The following is a 20,346-nucleotide window of genomic DNA, read 5'->3' as shown; positions in this document are numbered from 1 at the left end:
CATTGGAGTATTCCTAACCTGTCAGAAAGGGCTTTGTTTTTCATGGCGATATTTGGTTGCTACGGCAACAGCGTTGCATGAACTGTCACACCCTTCACAGTGTGTGATTGTCAAGAGGTGAAGACTCGACTGACCAATTTCCAGCATGATATCACCAAGTTTGGGGCCATTGTACCTGAAAATATAAGGCCTTAAACTTACTATTACCAACAGGTGGCGCTATGACTTTTTCAAAATTTATGAGTGTGGATGTGTTCAGACTGGACCTGGTATCCAGCATGTGAAGTCTGAGGCAGATAGGATGTTGTTCAGCTGAGATATGAATCGTTAAATTTTCATGGCGAAACATCGAAATTGGTTTGGCCGCCACAGACACGCCCTTTGATGACAAGTCACCATTTTCACTGGGATGCATCATCAATGTGTTTAGGCTGTTGTCACTGCATTTGAAGTGAATATGATCAACCGGGTAACAATAGGGCATGAAAGTGTAAAAGATGTCCATTTCCTGAAACCACAAGGTGGCGCTATGACTGTCAATGAATATCCCTATGTGGATGACATCAGGACAGGACTGTCATCATACATGTAAAGTTTCAGGCAGATTGGAGCATGTTGAGAAGAATTAGACACCACTTCCTGTTTCATGGCGAAGGATCAGTTGTTTGAGGCTCCGCCATGGCCACACCTTTTGGCTTCTGGTTGAGTTTTTGATAACTTTTCATCAGAAAGGTCTGGTGAATGTACTGGCCAAATTTCAGTTCTCTCAGACTTATCCACTAGGAGCTATAAATTTTGACAAATGTACAGCAAATTCAAGATGGCCGACTTCCTGTTGGGTTTAGGGTGTGGCTGTGATTGACTTTTTGGTGTGTCCTGATGTGGTGCATATGCCCACCAAATATTGTAGCTGTAAATAAAACATTGTGGAAGTTGGCCTAATGACCACTTTTTCAATTTTGCAGGTGGCGCTATAGAGCCATTTTTTCACACATATGCGCAACTCCCATAAAATATCAAATTTTTCGCCAGTCCTGATGTGCACGCCAAATTTCACGCGTTTTGGTTCATGATAAGGCCGCCAAAAAGGCAAGTCATTTCCCGAGGAGCGATTAAGTTTGAAAAATTTACAGCAAATTGAAGATGGCCGACTTCCTGTTGGGTTTAGGGCGTGGCTGTAATTGACTTTTTGGTGTGTCCAGATGTTCTGCATATGCCCACCAAATATTGTAGCTGTACATGAAACATTGTGGCAGTTGGCCTAATGACTACTTTTTCAAGTTTGCAGGTGGCGCTATAGAGCCATTTTGCCACGCACATGCGCAACTCCCATAAAATATCAAATTTTTCGCCAGTCCTGATGTGCATGCCAAATTTCACGCGTTTTGGAGTATGATAAGGCCGCCAAAAAGCCAATTTACTTTACGGGAGAAAAATAAAAAAATAAAAAATAATAATAATAATAATTAAAGCTGCAAGCAGCGATGGACGGGTCCTCGCATCCACTCTGGTCGTGAATCCACGCACGTCCACCAGGTGGCGCTGTGACTGAGAGTGTATGTCGGCCTCTGAATCGCATCTGGACCAGAGTCCAATCATACATGTAAAATTTCAGCCAGACTGTAGCATGTTCAGAGCAGTTATAGAGCATTTCCTGTCTATCCACCAGGTGGCGCTGTAACTCAGAGTGTATTTCACACAGTGGATGTGATGAGGGTTGGACTCTGATCACTCATGAAAAGTTTCAGGCTGATTTGATGATGTAGAGGCCAGTTATACAGCATTTACTGTCCCTCCAACAGGTGGCGCCGCGACTGAGAGTGTCTGTTGGCCTGTAGATGTGATCAGGATTGGATTGTGATCACACATGGAAAGTTTGAGGCAGATTGGAGCATGCAGAGGAGAGTTATACAGCAGTTGATGTTTCATGGCGAAGCATCAAAACGCTGATGGTCGCCATGGCCACGCCATTTGGCTTCTGGTTAAACTTTTGATAACTTTTCCAAACCAAGTCCTGCTGTGTGGACTGACAAAATTTCAGGTCTCCTGGAATTATCCCCTAGGAGGTATTAACTCTCAAAAATGAGAAAAATCATCAAAAATCTCACAATTAATCCAAGATGGCCGACTTCCTGTTGGGTTTAGGACATGGCTCCAAGAGGCTTTTTTGTGCGTCCTGATGTGCTCTATAAGCCTCCCAAATTTCATGGATGTAGGTGAAACGTGCTGGGGGGGCTGTTTGTTAAAAATACTGTAGGGGGCGCTATAGCATGTGCAGTGCCGAGATGCATACAGTGTCGTTCCTTGGGTCAATGGTGATGTGTGTGGTAATTTTTGTGAGCATTGGAGTATTCCTAACCTGTCAGAAAGGGCTTTGTTTTTCATGGCGATATTTGGTTGCTACGGCAACAGCGTTGCATGAAATGTCACACCCTTCACAGTGTGTGATTGTCAAGAGGTGAAGACTCGACTGACCAATTTCCAGCATGATATCACCAAGTTTGGGGCCATTGTACCTGAAAATATAAGGCCTTAAACTTACTATTACCAACAGGTGGCGCTATGACTTTTCCAAAATTTATGAGTGTGGATGTGTTCAGACTGGACCTGGTATCCAGCATGTGAAGTCTGAGGCAGATAGGATGTTGTTCAGCTGAGATATGAATCGTTAAATTTTCATGGCGAAACATCGAAATTGGTTTGGCCGCCACAGACACGCCCTTTGATGACAAGTCACCATTTTCACTGGGATGCATCATCAATGTGTTTAGGCTGTTGTCACTGCATTTGAAGTGAATATGATCAACCGGGTAACAATAGGGCATGAAAGTGTAAAAGATGTCTATTTCCTGAAACCACAAGGTGGCGCTATGACTGTCAATGAATATCCCTATGTGGATGACATCAGGACAGGACTGTCATCATACATGTAAAGTTTCAGGCAGATTGGAGCATGTTGAGAAGAATTAGACACCACTTCCTGTTTCATGGCGAAGGATCAGTTGTTTGAGGCTCCGCCATGGCCACACCTTTTGGCTTCTGGTTGAGTTTTTGATAACTTTTCATCAGAAAGGTCTGGTGCATGTACTGGCCAAATTTCAGTTCTCTCAGACTTATCCACTAGGAGCTATAAATTTTGACAAATGTACAGCAAATTCAAGATGGTCGACTTCCTGTTGGGTTTAGGGTGTGGCTGTGATTGACTTTTTGGTGTGTCCTGATGTGGTGCATATGCCCACCAAATATTGTAGCTGTAAATAAAACATTGTGGAAGTTGGCCTAATGACCACTTTTTCAATCTTGCAGGTGGCGCTATAGAGCCATTTTTTCACACATATGCGCAACTCCCATAAAATATCAAATTTTTCGCCAGTCCTGATGTGCACGCCAAATTTCACGCGTTTTGGTTCATGATAAGGCCGCCAAAAAGGCAAGTCATTTCCCGAGGAGCGATTAAGTTTGAAAAATTTACAGCAAATTGAAGATGGCCGACTTCCTGTTGGGTTTAGGGCGTGGCTGTAATTGACTTTTTGGTGTGTCCAGATGTTCTGCATATGCCCACCAAATATTGTAGCTGTACATGAAACATTGTGGCAGTTGGCCTAATGACTACTTTTTCAAGTTTGCAGGTGGCGCTATAGAGCCATTTTGCCACGCACATGCGCAACTCCCATAAAATATCAAATTTTTCGCCAGTCCTGATGTGCATGCCAAATTTCACGCGTTTTGGAGTATGATAAGGCCGCCAAAAAGCCAATTTACTTTACGGGAGAAAAATAAAAAAATAAAAAATAATAATAATAATAATTAAAGCTGCAAGCAGCGATGGACGGGTCCTCGCATCCACTCTGGTCGTGAATCCACGCACGTCCACCAGGTGGCGCTGTGACTGAGAGTGTATGTCGGCCTCTGAATCGCATCTGGACCAGAGTCCAATCATACATGTAAAATTTCAGCCAGACTGTAGCATGTTCAGAGCAGTTATAGAGCATTTCCTGTCTATCCACCAGGTGGCGCTGTAACTCAGAGTGTATTTCACACAGTGGATGTGATGAGGGTTGGACTCTGATCACTCATGAAAAGTTTCAGGCTGATTTGATGATGTAGAGGCCAGTTATACAGCATTTACTGTCCCTCCAACAGGTGGCGCCGCGACTGAGAGTGTCTGTTGGCCTGTAGATGTGATCAGGATTGGATTGTGATCACACATGGAAAGTTTGAGGCAGATTGGAGCATGCAGAGGAGAGTTATACAGCAGTTGATGTTTCATGGCGAAGCATCAAAACGCTGATGGTCGCCATGGCCACGCCATTTGGCTTCTGGTTAAACTTTTGATAACTTTTCCAAACCAAGTCCTGCTGTGTGGACTGACAAAATTTCAGGTCTCCTGGAATTATCCCCTAGGAGGTATTAACTCTCAAAAATGAGAAAAATCATCAAAAATCTCACAATTAATCCAAGATGGCCGACTTCCTGTTGGGTTTAGGACATGGCTCCAAGAGGCTTTTTTGTGCGTCCTGATGTGCTCTATAAGCCTCCCAAATTTCATGGATGTAGGTGAAACGTGCTGGGGGGGCTGTTTGTTAAAAATACTGTAGGGGGCGCTATAGCATGTGCAGTGCCGAGATGCATACAGTGTTGTTCCTTGGGTCAATGGTGATGTGTGTGGTAATTTTTGTGAGCATTGGAGTATTCCTAACCTGTCAGAAAGGGCTTTGTTTTTCATGGCGATATTTGGTTGCTACGGCAACAGCGTTGCATGAAATGTCACACCCTTCACAGTGTGTGATTGTCAAGAGGTGAAGACTCGACTGACCAATTTCCAGCATGATATCACCAAGTTTGGGGCCATTGTACCTGAAAATATAAGGCCTTAAACTTACTATTACCAACAGGTGGCGCTATGACTTTTCCAAAATTTATGAGTGTGGATGTGTTCAGACTGGACCTGGTATCCAGCATGTGAAGTCTGAGGCAGATAGGATGTTGTTCAGCTGAGATATGAATCGTTAAATTTTCATGGCGAAACATCGAAATTGGTTTGGCCGCCACAGACACGCCCTTTGATGACAAGTCACCATTTTCACTGGGATGCATCATCAATGTGTTTAGGCTGTTGTCACTGCATTTGAAGTGAATATGATCAACCGGGTAACAATAGGGCATGAAAGTGTAAAAGATGTCTATTTCCTGAAACCACAAGGTGGCGCTATGACTGTCAATGAATATCCCTATGTGGATGACATCAGGACAGGACTGTCATCATACATGTAAAGTTTCAGGCAGATTGGAGCATGTTGAGAAGAATTAGACACCACTTCCTGTTTCATGGCGAAGGATCAGTTGTTTGAGGCTCCGCCATGGCCACACCTTTTGGCTTCTGGTTGAGTTTTTGATAACTTTTCATCAGAAAGGTCTGGTGCATGTACTGGCCAAATTTCAGTTCTCTCAGACTTATCCACTAGGAGCTATAAATTTTGACAAATGTACAGCAAATTCAAGATGGTCGACTTCCTGTTGGGTTTAGGGTGTGGCTGTGATTGACTTTTTGGTGTGTCCTGATGTGGTGCATATGCCCACCAAATATTGTAGCTGTAAATAAAACATTGTGGAAGTTGGCCTAATGACCACTTTTTCAATCTTGCAGGTGGCGCTATAGAGCCATTTTTTCACACATATGCGCAACTCCCATAAAATATCAAATTTTTCGCCAGTCCTAATGTGCACGCCAAATTTCACGCGTTTTGGTTCATGATAAGGCCGCCAAAAAGGCAAGTCATTTCCCGAGGAGCGATTAAGTTTGAAAAATTTACAGCAAATTGAAGATGGCCGACTTCCTGTTGGGTTTAGGGCGTGGCTGTAATTGACTTTTTGGTGTGTCCAGATGTTCTGCATATGCCCACCAAATATTGTAGCTGTACATGAAACATTGTGGCAGTTGGCCTAATGACTACTTTTTCAAGTTTGCAGGTGGCGCTATAGAGCCATTTTGCCACGCACATGCGCAACTCCCATAAAATATCAAATTTTTCGCCAGTCCTGATGTGCATGCCAAATTTCACGCGTTTTGGAGTATGATAAGGCCGCCAAAAAGCCAATTTACTTTACGGGAGAAAAAAAAAAATAATAATAATAATAACAATAATAATAATAATAATAATAATAAACCCTAGGGTTTCAATAGGGTCCTTGGCACCGCTGGTGCCTTGGACAGTCGGTGCCCTGGCACCGCCTGTCCTTCGCACCCTCGGTGCTCGGACCCTAATAATAATAAACCCTAGGGTTTCAATAGGGTCCTTGGCACCGCTGGTGCCTTGGACAGTCGGTGCCCTGGCACCGCCTGTCCTTCGCACCCTCGGTGCTCGGACCCTAATAATAATAAACCCTAGGGTTTCAATAGGGTCCTTGGCACCGCTGGTGCCTTGGACAGTCGGTGCCCTGGCACCGCCTGTCCTTCGCACCCTCGGTGCTCGGACCCTAATAATTAAAGCTGCAAGCAGCGATGGACGGGTCCTCGCATCCACGCTGGTCGGCGAATCCATGCACGTCCACCAGGTGGCACTGTGACTGAGAGTGTGTGCTGGCCTCTGAATCACATCTGGACCAGAGTTTAATCACACGTAAAATTTCAGCCAGATTGGAGCATGTTCAGACTAGTTATACAGCATTTCCTGCCCATCCACCACCAGGTGGCGCTGTAACTCAGAGTGTATTTCAAACAGTGGATGTGATGAGGGCTGGACTCTGATCACTCATGAAAAGTTTCAGGCTGATTTGATCATGTAGAGGCCAGTTATACAGCATTTATTGTCCCTACAAAAGGTGGCGCTGCAACTGAGAGTGTCTGTTGGCCTGTAGATGTGATCAGGATTGGATTGTGATCACACATGGAAAGTTTGAGGCAGATTGGAGCATGCAGAGGAGAGTTATACAGCAGTTGTTGTTTCATGGCGAAGCATCAAAACTCTAATGGTCGCCATGGCCACGCCATTTGGCTTCTGGTTAAACTTTTGATAACTTTTCCAAACCAAGTCCTGCTGTGTGGACTGACAAAATTTCAGGTCTCCTGGAATTATCCCCTAGGAGGTATTAACTCTCAAAAATGAGAAAAATCAACAAAAATCTCACAATTAATCCAAGATGGCCGACTTCCTGTTGGGTTTAGGACATGGCTCCAAGAGGCTTTTTTGTGCGTCCTGATGTGCTCTATAAGCCTCCCAAATTTCATGGATGTAGGTGAAACGTGCTGGGGGGGCTGTTTGTTAAAAATACTGTAGGGGGCGCTATAGCATGTGCAGTGCCGAGATGCATACAGTGTTGTTCCTTGGGTCGATGGTGATGTGTGTGGTAATTTTAGTGAGCATTGGAGTATTCCTAACCTGTCAAAAAGCACTTTGTTTTTCATGGCGATATTTGGTTGCTACGGCAACAACGTTGCATGAAATGTCACACCCTTCACAGTGTGTGATTGTCAAGAGGTGAAGACTCGACTGACCAATTTCCAGCATGATATCACCAAGTTTGGGGCCATTGTACCTGAAAATATAAGGCCTTAAACTTACTATTACCAACAGGTGGCGCTATGACTTTTTCAAAATTTATGAGTGTGGATGTGTTCAGACTGGACCTGGTATCCAGCATGTGAAGTCTGAGGCAGATAGGATGTTGTTCAGCTGAGATATGAATCGTTAAATTTTCATGGCGAAACATCGAAATTGGTTTGGCCGCCACAGACACGCCCTTTGATGACAAGTCACCATTTTCACTGGGATGCATCATCAATGTGTTTAGGCTGTTGTCACTGCATTTGAAGTGAATATGATCAACCGGGTAACAATAGGGCATGAAAGTGTAAAAGATGTCCATTTCCTGAAACCACAAGGTGGCGCTATGACTGTCAATGAATATCCCTATGTGGATGACATCAGGACAGGACTGTCATCATACATGTAAAGTTTCAGGCAGATTGGAGCATGTTGAGAAGAATTAGACACCACTTCCTGTTTCATGGCGAAGGATCAGTTGTTTGAGGCTCCGCCATGGCCACACCTTTTGGCTTCTGGTTGAGTTTTTGATAACTTTTCATCAGAAAGGTCTGGTGCATGTGCTGGCCAAATTTCAGTTCTTTCAGACTTATCCACTAGGAGCTATAAATTTTGACAAATGTACAGCAAATTCAAGATGGCCGACTTCCTGTTGGGTTTAGGGTGTGGCTGTGATTGACTTTTTGGTGTGTCCTGATGTGGTGCATATGCCCACCAAATATTGTAGCTGTAAATAAAACATTGTGGAAGTTGGCCTAATGACCACTTTTTCATTTTGAAGGTGGCGCTATAGAGCCATTTTTCCACACATATGCGCAACTCCCATAAAATATCCAATTTTTCGCCAGTCCTGATGTGCACGCCAAATTTCACGCGTTTTGGTTCATGATAAGGCCGCCAAAAAGGCAAGTCATTTCCCGAGGAGCGATTAAGTTTGAAAAATTTACAGCAAATTGAAGATTGCCGACTTCCTGTTGGGTTTAGGGCGTGGCTGTAATTGACTTTTTGGTGTGTCCAGATGTTCTGCATATGCCCACCAAATATTGTAGCTGTACATGAAACATTGTGGCAGTTGGCCTAATGACTACTTTTTCAAGTTTGCAGGTGGCGCTATAGAGCCATTTTGCCACGCACATGCGCAACTCCCATAAAATATCAAATTTTTCGCCAGTCCTGATGTGCATGCCAAATTTCACGCGTTTTGGAGTATGATAAGGCCGCCAAAAAGCCAATTTACTTTACGGGAGAAAAAAAAAAAAAATTAAAGCTGCAAGCAGCGATGGACGGGTCCTCGCATCCACGCTGGTCGGTGAATCCACGCACGTCCACCAGGTGGCGCTGTGACTGAGAGTGTATGTCGGCCTCTGAATCGCATCTGGACCAGAGTCCAATCATACATGTAAAATTTCAGCCAGACTGTAGCATGTTCAGAGCAGTTATAGAGCATTTCCTGTCTATCCACCAGGTGGCGCTGTAACTCAGAGTGTATTTCACACAGTGGATGTGATGAGGGTTGGACTCTGATCACTCATGAAAAGTTTCAGGCTGATTTGATGATGTAGAGGCCAGTTATACAGCATTTACTGTCCCTCCAACAGGTGGCGCCGCGACTGAGAGTGTCTGTTGGCCTGTAGATGTGATCAGGATTGGATTGTGATCACACATGGAAAGTTTGAGGCAGATTGGAGCATGCAGAGGAGAGTTATACAGCAGTTGATTTTTCATGGCGAAGCATCAAAGCGCTGATGGTCGCCATGGCCACGCCATTTGGCTTCTGGTTAAACTTTTGATAACTTTTCATCACCAAGTCCTGCTGTGTGCACTGACAAAATTTCAGGTCTCCTGGAATTATCCCCGAGGAGGTATTAACTCTCAAAAATGAGAAAAATCATCAAAAATCTCACAATTAATCCAAGATGGCCGACTTCCTGTTGGGTTTAGGACATGGCTCCAAGAGGCTTTTTTGTGTGTCCTGATGTGCTCTATAAGCCTCCCAAACTTCATGGATGTAGGTGAAATGTGCTGGGGGGGCTGTTTGTTAAAAATACTGTAGGGGGCGCTATAGCATGTGCAGTGCCGAGATGCATACTGTGTCGTTCCTTGGGTCGATGGTGATGTGTGTGGTAATTTTAGTGAGCATTGGAGTATTTCTAACCTGTCAAATAGCACTTTGTTTTGCATGGCGATATTTGGTTGCTACGGCAACAGCGTTACATGAAATGTCACACCCTTGACAATGTGGGATTGTCAAGAGGTGAAGACTCGACTGACCAATTTCCAGCATGATATCACCACGTTTGGGGCCATTGTACCTGAAAATATAAGGCCTTAAACTTACTATTACCAACAGGTGGCGCTATGACTTTTTCAGAATTTATGAGTGTGGATGTGTTCAGACTGGACCTGGTGTCCAGCATGTGAAGTCTGAGGCAGATAGGATGTTGTTCAGCTGAGATATGAATCGTTAAATTTTCATGGCGAAACATCGAAATTGGTTTGGCCGCCACAGACACGCCCTTTGATGACAAGTCACCATTTTCACTGGGATGCATCATCAATGTGTTTAGGCTGTTGTCACTGCATTTGAAGTGAATATGATCAACCGGGTAACAATAGGGCATGAAAGTGTAAAAGATGTCTATTTCCTGAAACCACAAGGTGGCGCTATGACTGTCAATGAATATCCCTATGTGGATGATAACTTTTCATCAGAAAGGTCTGGTGCATGTACTGGCCAAATTTCAGTTCTCTCAGACTTATCCACTAGGAGCTATAAATTTTGACAAATGTACAGCAAATTCAAGATGGCCGACTTCCTGTTGGGTTTAGGGTGTGGCTGTGATTGACTTTTTGGTGTGTCCTGATGTGGTGCATATGCCCACCAAATATTGTAGCTGTAAATAAAACATTGTGGAAGTTGGCCTAATGACCACTTTTTCAATTTTGCAGGTGGCGCTATAGAGCCATTTTTTCACACATATGCGCAACTCCCATAAAATATCAAATTTTTCGCCAGTCCTGATGTGCACGCCAAATTTCACGCGTTTTGGTTCCTGATAAGGCCGCCAAAAAGGCAAGTCATTTCCCGAGGAGCGATTAAGTTTGAAAAATTTACAGCAAATTGAAGATGGCCGACTTCCTGTTGGGTTTAGGGCGTGGCTGTAATTGACTTTTTGGTGTGTCCAGATGTTCTGCATATGCCCACCAAATATTGTAGCTGTACATGAAACATTGTGGCAGTTGGCCTAATGACTACTTTTTCAAGTTTGCAGGTGGCGCTATAGAGCCATTTTGCCACGCAATTCAATTCAATTCAATTCAATTTTATTTATATAGCGTCAACTATATGCGCAACTCCCATAAAATATCAAATTTTTCGCCAGTCCTGATGTGCATGCCAAATTTCACGCGTTTTGGAGTATGATAAGGCCGCCAAAAAGCCAATTTACTTTACGGGAGAAAAAAAAAAAAAAAAAAAAAAAAAAAAAAAATAATAATAATAATAATAATAAACCCTAGGGTTTCAATAGGGTCCTTGGCACCGCTGGTGCCTTGGACAGTCGGTGCCCTGGCACCGCCTGTCCTTCGCACCCTTGGTGTTCGGACCCTAATAATAATAAACATTAGGGTTTCAATAGGGTCCTTGGCACCGCTGGTGCCTTGGACAGTCGGTGCCCTGGCACCGCCTGTCCTTCGCACCCTCGGTGCTCGGACCCTAATAAAAATAATAATAATAATAATTATAAACCCAAGGGTTTCAATTGGGTCCTTGGCACCGCTGGTGCCTTGGACAGTCGGTGCCCTTGCACCGCCTGTCCTTCGCACCCTCGGTGCTCGGACCCTAATAAACCCTAGGGTTTCAATAGGGTCCTTGGCACCGCTGGTGCCTTGGACAGTCGGTGCCCTTGCACCGCCTGTCCTTCGCACCCTCGGTGCTCGGACCCTAATAATAATAAACCCTAGGGTTTCAATAGGGTCCCTGGCACCGCTGGTGCCTTGGACAGTCGGTGCCCTTGCACCGCCTGTCCTTCCCACCCTCGGTGCTCGGACCCTAATAAAGTTTTAAAAGAAGTGGTGGCAGACAAAGCGTGTCTAAATAAATGTTATTGCGTTCTTACAATGCATCATATTGTTCATATGGTTTTACTTTCGCTCTGAGTCAAAAATGATTAAAATCCATGAATAATAAAAGAAGGTTATTTTAGAATATCCATCTTAAAATGCAGTGGCGTGGAATAGGTAAGAAAGCACAAAAAGAGGCAATAAAGTAGACATCTTCCTGTGTCAAATATAGTGGGGTCATAAATGACGCCAGTCGGTCATTTTAGTCGCTAAAATAGATTGGTCGCTTGAGGGTTAATCATCTCAATGATGCGCAAAAAAAGGATGGACTGCACGCTGCCAATAAAATTACAGACAAACATGTCTACTTTGAGAAACACAAGATGAGGGTGTCCCTGGCTGCGCAGACACTGAGTCGCTCTGTGTCAGTGGCTCTCCGCACAATGAGGGATCTTGGGTACTCTCAGTTTAAAGACTGTGAGGCAACGGCAGAATTCATTGAGGTAATACTATTAATGATTATAGAACCAAGTACATGTTTTATAAAAACAAAAAAATAAAATTTGATTTGAGCATCAGGAACAATTTGTTGACAATTCTGACTGATTCTAAATTCAACATCCAAATGTTGTCATAAACCATGATTGTTATGATCTAGGCGGTTGTGAACCCATGCAGCAGGCAATCAGACAGACGGGTGAATTAATGATTTAATAAAGCTATATATATATATATATATATATATATATACATATATATGTATGTATAACAGAAAACTCTTAATCTGGGAAGCAAGGGGAAATAACAGAATGGAGAACTAACTGAATTGAAGTAAGGGCGGACCCGAAGGCCGAGGTAAAAACTAAACACAAATCTAAACTAACCAAGGAAGGGAACTGACTGGAGAATCCGGAAAACAGGGGGAACGGACCAGAGGGAGCCGGAGATGAGGGGCGCAACGATGGCTGAGGAGCAGATTGTCCAAGCGCAGACGGAGGGGAGAAAGCGGAGCCGGCAAGGTAATTTAACTGAGTGAAGTGGAGTCCAGGTAGTGGCGAGCATATGGTGAGAAGCATGAAACAGAGTCCAAACAGCGAAGTGTATGTGGCGACATGCGGTTTGTAGAGTCCAGTGTGCAGCGTACAGAGTGCAATAATCCAGCGGTGAGTGGTGAAGTGAGTCAGGCTTTTATGCTGCCCTGATTACTGATGGAGAGCAGCCGCGCTCTGTCACAGCCGCTGGTGATTAGGCTGATTGCCGAGTAGGAGAGGGAGGAATCATGACAATGATATTGCATGTTCATCATAAACACAAAAGGTTGTACATAACCTTACACATACCTTCACAGATGTTTGAGTGGTAAAGCTCTGAAATTTACTGTAGTACAAAGCAGACCTATGGAAATAAGGAAGTCAAGCAAATACTAATACTTGCATATTAACTCATTGTACATACAGTTTAGAAATAAGTACTCTGTTCTCTGTATATTTTGAATAGATGAGTGTTGATTTCAACTATCTGATACCTAATGAAACTCTGTAATGATAGTGATTTAGATGCCGATATTTCTTTATAGATGATTGACAGGCTGTTTGACATAATGAATGGACGCAATCCTCGTGCCAAAGGATTCAAAGCTCCCTTGGGTTTTACTTTCTTTTTTCTTTTACTTTCTCTTTTCTTTTACTTTCTTTTACTTTTACTTTCTTTTTCCGTACTTTTATCGCTCCACTTGTGATATTTTCTCACTTTTTGTCCTTTCTGTCTTTGTGAAGCTATGAGATGTAAATAAAACTGAATTGAATTGAAAAGTTCTGATCCTAACAACTAAATGTTCATTTAATCTTAGGATTTCTATTAGTTAGACGTTGAAGCCACTGTTGTTTTTAACACATAAATGTGAGCATTCTCCATATGAAATAAAAATAAAATTGTACAACAGCCGATGCAACAAGAGAAGCACAAGAAGAAAGCAAAGATGGCCGCTGTTCATCCGTTCTCCTTCAAACAAATGATGAAATATAATAATAAACACATTAAAACACATTAACACACACTATAAACACATTAGCACACACCATAAGCACTTTAAAACACACAAAAAACACATTAACACACTAAAGACAGGTTAAAGTCATCAAGTAATGAAACAATTTTATAATTAACATTTAAAATACATTGAGAATGTGGTTATGTTTTCCTCTGCTGTCAGATCAACTCTGTGTGTGTGTGTGTGTGTGTGTGTGTGTGTGTTCATCATCATCAAAAAATGCACATTGAATGTGCATTGATACACATTCAATGTGCACATTCAAAAAATGCACATTGAATGTGCATTTTTTGAATGTCTTTGATCTCTGTGATGTCATCACAACTGACAGAAAGTCCACAAGTGACAGAAAGTCCACAAGTGTAACTCAATAACTCAGTAACAGAGTCAGTTCAACCCACGATTTCTCGTGATTAGCTGCGATTTTTAACACTCACCGGACTTTAGCAGAGAAGAACCGGAGTTTGTGTGCACTACACAAAATGCACCGCTACAACAACCTGTGCCTTGGAAATCTTTCTATTTCCAAGGCACCAAGAGATGCCACCACAGCCAAGGAACCAAAGAGGAATTCTTCTGATTTGTGGGTCCTGCGCACACAACAGAGATACCAGCTGTTGGCTCGCTACCGCAGAATCTCAGAGTCAGTGATTGATGAGGGTGTTAAACCTACGGCACATGGGTCACACAGGAGAGCTATTGCATCCATGGATTTGTTGGCACTGCGTAAACATCGCAGATATGAATTGCTTGCCAGCCGCCGAAAAATCACAGGCTCACTGGACGAGAAAGACAATGTTTCCAAGGCAAAACCTGCCATTGGAACAACTCGGAGCAGCAACCCAGGTAGCTGCACCTCCAGACACCCAGACATGAGAGGAAGCAAGAGAAGAGCCATCGCCTCCATGGATTCGCAGGCACTGCGTAAATATCGCAGATATGAACTGCTTGCCAGCCGCCGAAAAATCACAGGCTCACTGGACGAGAAAGACAATGTTTCCAAGGCAAAACCTGCCATTGGAACAACTCGGAGCAGCAACCCAGGTAGCTGCACCTCCAGACACCCAGACATGAGAGGAAGCAAGAGAAGAGCCATCGCCTCCATGGATTTGCAGGCACTGCGTAAATATCGCAGACATGAACTCCTTGCCAGCCTCCGAAAAATCACAGGCTCACCGGATGAGGAAGACGATGTTTCCAAGGCAAAACCTGCCATTGGAACAACTCGGAGCAGCAACCCAGGTAGCTGCACCTCCGGAGACCAAGACATGAGCGGAACCAACAGAAGAGCCATCGACAATGGTTCGACTAAAAGTAAAAAACCATACCGCGCCGTTCCGTTTAACAGAAGAATGGCTGACCAACTGTCACATCTCAGCCATGGTAGAAACTCTGACTCGGCACCCAACAGAAATTCCTCTGATAGGAAGGCAAATCACAGACATGAACAGCGCGCCCAGTTTCAAAGAAGGCAGCGCCCTCCTGCAGCTGTGCAACGATGTGGGCCTCAAGGGGTGAGCGTTGCAAGACAACAACCCCATGCCAGCCGCAACACTAGGAATCAAGTTGCACGCAGGCAGTGGAACACTGGTCGTGCATGGGCTTGGCAGAGGTATCCCAGCTACCAAAGGCTGACCAATCCAAGGCCCACTTGGTACAACAGACCAGCGTACCAAGCTGATTATCATCGCAGACCCTTTTACAGAAACGCTTCTCGTGCAGGCTTTGCACAGAGACAGCACAGTGGCAAATTCTGTCACTGCAAAGGCCAAGTAAAAAGGGACAACCAGCAACGGTTCAGACCACAGCAGAACCGCAGGGGCAAGTTCAACAATGTACACCAGAGACGCCCACAGAACCATTGAAGTTCCAGTGGAAATTTGCTCCAGCCAAGAGACAACAGAGTCAGCAGCAACCAAGGTAGTCGTAGTGGCCCCCAGACTGGCCACCAGCTGACCACAAATGTCCAGCTATCAAGTCCTAAGGTTCCTGATGCAATGAGCACACTGGCGTCGGCATTCTCCAAAATCACCCTTTAATTTGTGTAAATTTTTTAGTGTCAACACCACCACCGAAACAAATAATTCAAATGACCCAGAAGATGGACAAAATGTCGAAGGCCATGTTCAAGGACCTTCAAAATATGTTTGGCTCTGCAGAAAAGCTGCTGGAGGCAGCCATGAATGTACAATATCCATCTTTTGATGAAGCTGTGGTGTTGGCTTTGAACAACCTTTCCTTTCCCTACTACTCTTTCTTTTTATTCTTTTTATTCTTTCTATTCCTCCTTTCCTTTCCTTTCCTCTCCTGTCTTGTGTCATGTCTTGTGTCCTGTCTTGTGTTCTCTCTTGTGTCCTGTCTTGTGTTCTCTCTTGTGTCCTGTCTTGTGTCCTGTCCTGCGTCATGTCCTGCGTCCTGTGTGTTCTGTGTTCCCCTCTAAAGAATCGCCACCTTATCGCGGTGGAGGGGTTTGAGTGTCCCTGTGATCCTGGGAGCTATGTTCTCCGGGGCAATAGCCACTGGTAAATTGGCTCTAGGTGAGGGACCAGACAAAGAGCGATTCTGAAAACCCTGATGACATTTAACATTTTTTTTAATTACATTTTAATCGAATACAATGTTTTCAGTATTTTTTTAAATAGCTGTAAGAATGAGCTAATCATTTTTTATCATGGAGCAATATATAGTGTCACCACAAGGCTTCAGCTCCCAACCTGTTGCAATTCTAGAAATATTAACCTCTCGATTTTAAGATATCAAAGAATAAAAATCAAGAATAAATCTTCAGAAAAATAAAAAAATACAGATGGTCTGAATACCCCTTCTTTTTAACATGTTTTCATTTTTTTCTACTTCAAAAATAAAACACTTTATATTTGTATTGTCCAAAAACAGAAATTATAGAAGATAAGTCATGTTAATATTCTAACATATTCAAACAACCATACAAATAAAACAGCACAAGTGAAATACTGATGTGAAACCTCAGTTTTTATTATTTATTTGATCTTCCACTTTTCTTTTTTTAATCCAGACAAGGCTTCGAAATGATTTTTTTACCACATCCGCCACGTCGGTCCGCTTTTCATCAACCTAAAATATTCATATACAACCCGGTCTCACAAGGATTCGTGAAACTGTCACGTAAATTAATCTATGGTTTCGTGTATAGGTTTTTCACTATTGTAGGCCTTAGTTTTATTTATTTATTTTTACCTCTAATCGCTATATTTCAGTGTTTTGCAGTGCACTATAGCTGGTAGACCTACATTTTTAGCCACAGCTGCCCTGGGCCAGACTGACTGGCTGCCAATCCACTCCTACAACCCCTCTGACCACCACCAACATTACACAGCATACACATTCATACACCAGTGTAAGTGGCAGCACTGGAGGTAAGGTGGGTAAAGTGTCTTGCATTGGACGAAGGGCTCTGCCACCTGAGCCGTAGCCGCCCCTAATCTAAATACCTCTCTGCATGTTACATTGCACACATACAGACAAGATGTTTGTGTAGATTTTGTTTTTATGTACTTTTGATTTACTGTTGAGGAAACAAAAGGAATAAAGTTTTAAAAGAAGTGGCGGCAGACAAAGCGTGTCTAAATAAATGTTATTGCGTTCTTACAATGCATCATATTGTTCATATGGTTTTACTTTAGCTCTGAGTCAAAAATGATTAAAATCCATGAATAATAAAAGAAGGTTATTTTAGAATATCCATCTTAAAATGCAGTGGCGTGGAATAGGTAAGAAAGCACAAAAAGAGGCAATAAAGTAGACATCTTCCTGTGTCAAATATAGTGGGGTCATAAATGACGCCAGTCGGTCATTTTAGTCGCTAAAATAGCTTGGTCGCTTGAGGGTTAATCATCTCAATGATGCGCAAAAAAGGATGGACTGCACGCTGCCAATAAAATTACAGACAAACATGTCTACTTTGAGAAACACAAGATGAGGTTGTCCCTGGCTGCGCAGACACTGAGTCGCTCTGTGTCAGTGGCTCTCCGCACAATGAGGGATCTTGGTACTCTCAGTTTAAAGACTGTGAGGCAACGGCAGAATTCATTGAGGTAATACTATTAATGATTATAGAACCAAGTACATGTTTTAAAAAACAAATAAATAAAATTTGATTTGAGCATCAGGAACAATTTGTTGACAATTCTGACTGATTCTAAATTCAACATCAAATGTTGTCATAAACCATGATTGTTATGATCTAGGCGGTTGTGAACCCATGCAGCAGGCAATCAGACAGACGGGTGAATTAATGATGATTTAATAAAGCAATATATATATATATATATATATATATATACATATATATGTATGTATAACAGAAAACTCTTAATCTGGGAAGCAAGGGGAAATAACAGAATGGAGAACTAACTGAATTGAAGTAAGGGCGGACCCGAAGGCCGAGGTAAAAACTAAACACAAATCTAAACTAACCAAGGAAGGGAACTGACTGGAGAATCCGGAAAACAGGGGGAACGGACCAGAGGGAGCCGGAGATGAGGGGCGCAACGATGGCTGAGGAGCAGATTGGTCCAAGCGCAGACGGAGGGGAGAAAGCGGAGCCGGCAAGGTAATTTAACTGAGTGAAGTGGAGTCCAGGTAGTGGCGAGCATATGGTGAGAAGCATGAAACAGAGTCCAAACAGCGAAGTGTATGTGGCGACATGCGGTTTGTAGAGTCCAGTGTGCAGCGTACAGAGTGCAATAATCCAGCGGTGAGTGGTGAAGTGAGTCAGGCTTTTTATGCTGCCTGATTACTGATGGAGAGCAGCCGCGCTCTGTCACAGCCCGCTGGTGATTAGGCTGATTGCCGAGTAGGAGAGGGAGGAATCATGACAATGATATTGCATGTTCATCATAAACACAAAAGGTTGTACATAACCTTACACATACTTCACAGATGTTTGAGTGGTAAAGCTCTGAAATTTACTGTAGTACAAAGCAGACCTATGGAAATAAGGAAGTCAAGCAAATACTAAATACTTGCATATTAACTCATTGTACATACAGTTTAGAAATAAGTACTCTGTTCTCTGTATATTTTGAATGGATGAGTGTTGATTTCAACTATCTGATACCTAATGAAACTCTGTAATGATAGTGATTTAGATGCCGATATTTCCTTTATAGATGATTGACAGGCTGTTTGACATAAATGAATGGACGCAATCCTCGTGGCCAAAGGATTCAAAGCTCCCTTGGGTTTTACTTTCCTCTTTTCTTTTACTTTCTTTTACTTTTACTTTCTTTTTCCGTACTTTTATCGCTCCACTTGTGGAATATTTTCTCACTTTTTGTCCTTCTCTGTCTTTGTGAAGCTATGAGATGTAAATAAAACTGAATTGAATTGAAAAGTTCTGATCCTAACACTAAATGTTCAATTAAATCTTAGGAATTTCCTATTAGTTAGACGTTGAAGCCACTGTTTGTTTTTAACACATAAATGTGAGCATTCTCCATAATGAAATAAAAATAAAATTGTGCAAAAATATAGCTGATTCTCCCTGTAAACTGAGGACTGCAGAGCTTCTTCTAGAACAACAAGCCGATGCAACAGAGAAGCACAAGAAGAAAGCAAAGATGGCCGCTGTTCATCCGTTCTCCTTCAAACAAATGATGAAATATAATAATAAACACATTAAAACACATTAACACACACTATAAACACATTAGCACACACCATAAGCACTTTAAAACACACAGAAAACACAATAACACACTAAAGACAGGTTAAAGTCATCAAGTAATGAAACAATTTTATAATTAACATTTAAAATACATTGAGAATGTGGTTATGTTTTCCTCTGCTGTCAGATCAACTCTGTGTGTGTGTGTGTGTGTGTGTGTGTGTGTGTGTGTGTGTGTGTGTGTGTGTGTGTGTTCATCATCATCAAAAAATGCACATTGAATGTGCATTGATACACATTCAATGTGCACATTCAAAAAATGCACATTGAATGTGCATTTTTTGAATGTCTTTGATCTCTGTGATGTCATCACAACTGACAGAAAGTCCACAAGTGACAGAAAGTCCACAAGTGTAACTCAATAACTCAGTAACAGAGTCAGTTCAACCCACGATTTCTCGTGATTAGCTGCGATTTTTAACACTCACCGGACTTTAGCAGAGAAGAACCGGAGTTTGTGTGCACTACACAAAATGCACCGCTACAACAACCTGTGCCTTGGAAATCTTTCTATTTCCAAGGCACCAAGAGATGCCACCACAGCCAAGGAACCAAAGAGGAATTCTTCTGATTTGTGGGTCCTGCGCACGCAACAGAGATACCAGCTGTTGGCTCGCTACCGCAGAATCTCAGAGTCAGTGATTGATGAGGGTGTTAAACGTACGGCACATGGGTCACACAGGAGAGCTATTGCATCCATGGATTTGTTGGCACTGCGTAAACATCGCAGATATGAATTGCTTGCCAGCCGCCGAAAAATCACAGGCTCACTGGACGAGAAAGACAATGTTTCCAAGGCAAAACCTGCCATTGGAACAACTCGGAGCAGCAACCCAGGTAGCTGCACCTCCAGACACCCAGACATGAGAGGAAGCAAGAGAAGAGCCATCGCCTCCATGGATTTGCAGGCACTGCGTAAATATCGCAGACATGAACTGCTTGCCAGCCGCCGAAAAATCACAGGCTCACTGGACGAGAAAGAC

General features: G+C 43.0%; 1 protein-coding gene across 4 annotated transcripts in view; it reads right to left on the bottom strand.

The window, feature by feature from the left end:
• Window positions 1–20,346, bottom strand: part of LOC127530226 (NACHT, LRR and PYD domains-containing protein 3-like) — a 499,749-nt gene that overhangs the window by 68,724 nt on the left and 410,679 nt on the right. The gene's annotated exons all lie outside the window — the stretch shown is intronic.

The sequence above is a fragment of the Acanthochromis polyacanthus genome, chromosome 22, assembly GCF_021347895.1.
Source record: "Acanthochromis polyacanthus isolate Apoly-LR-REF ecotype Palm Island chromosome 22, KAUST_Apoly_ChrSc, whole genome shotgun sequence".
In the NCBI taxonomy this organism is placed as follows: domain Eukaryota; kingdom Metazoa; phylum Chordata; class Actinopteri; family Pomacentridae; genus Acanthochromis; species Acanthochromis polyacanthus.
The sequence above is the reverse complement of the archived record's forward strand: the minus strand, read 5'-3'. Positions and strand labels throughout refer to the sequence as shown.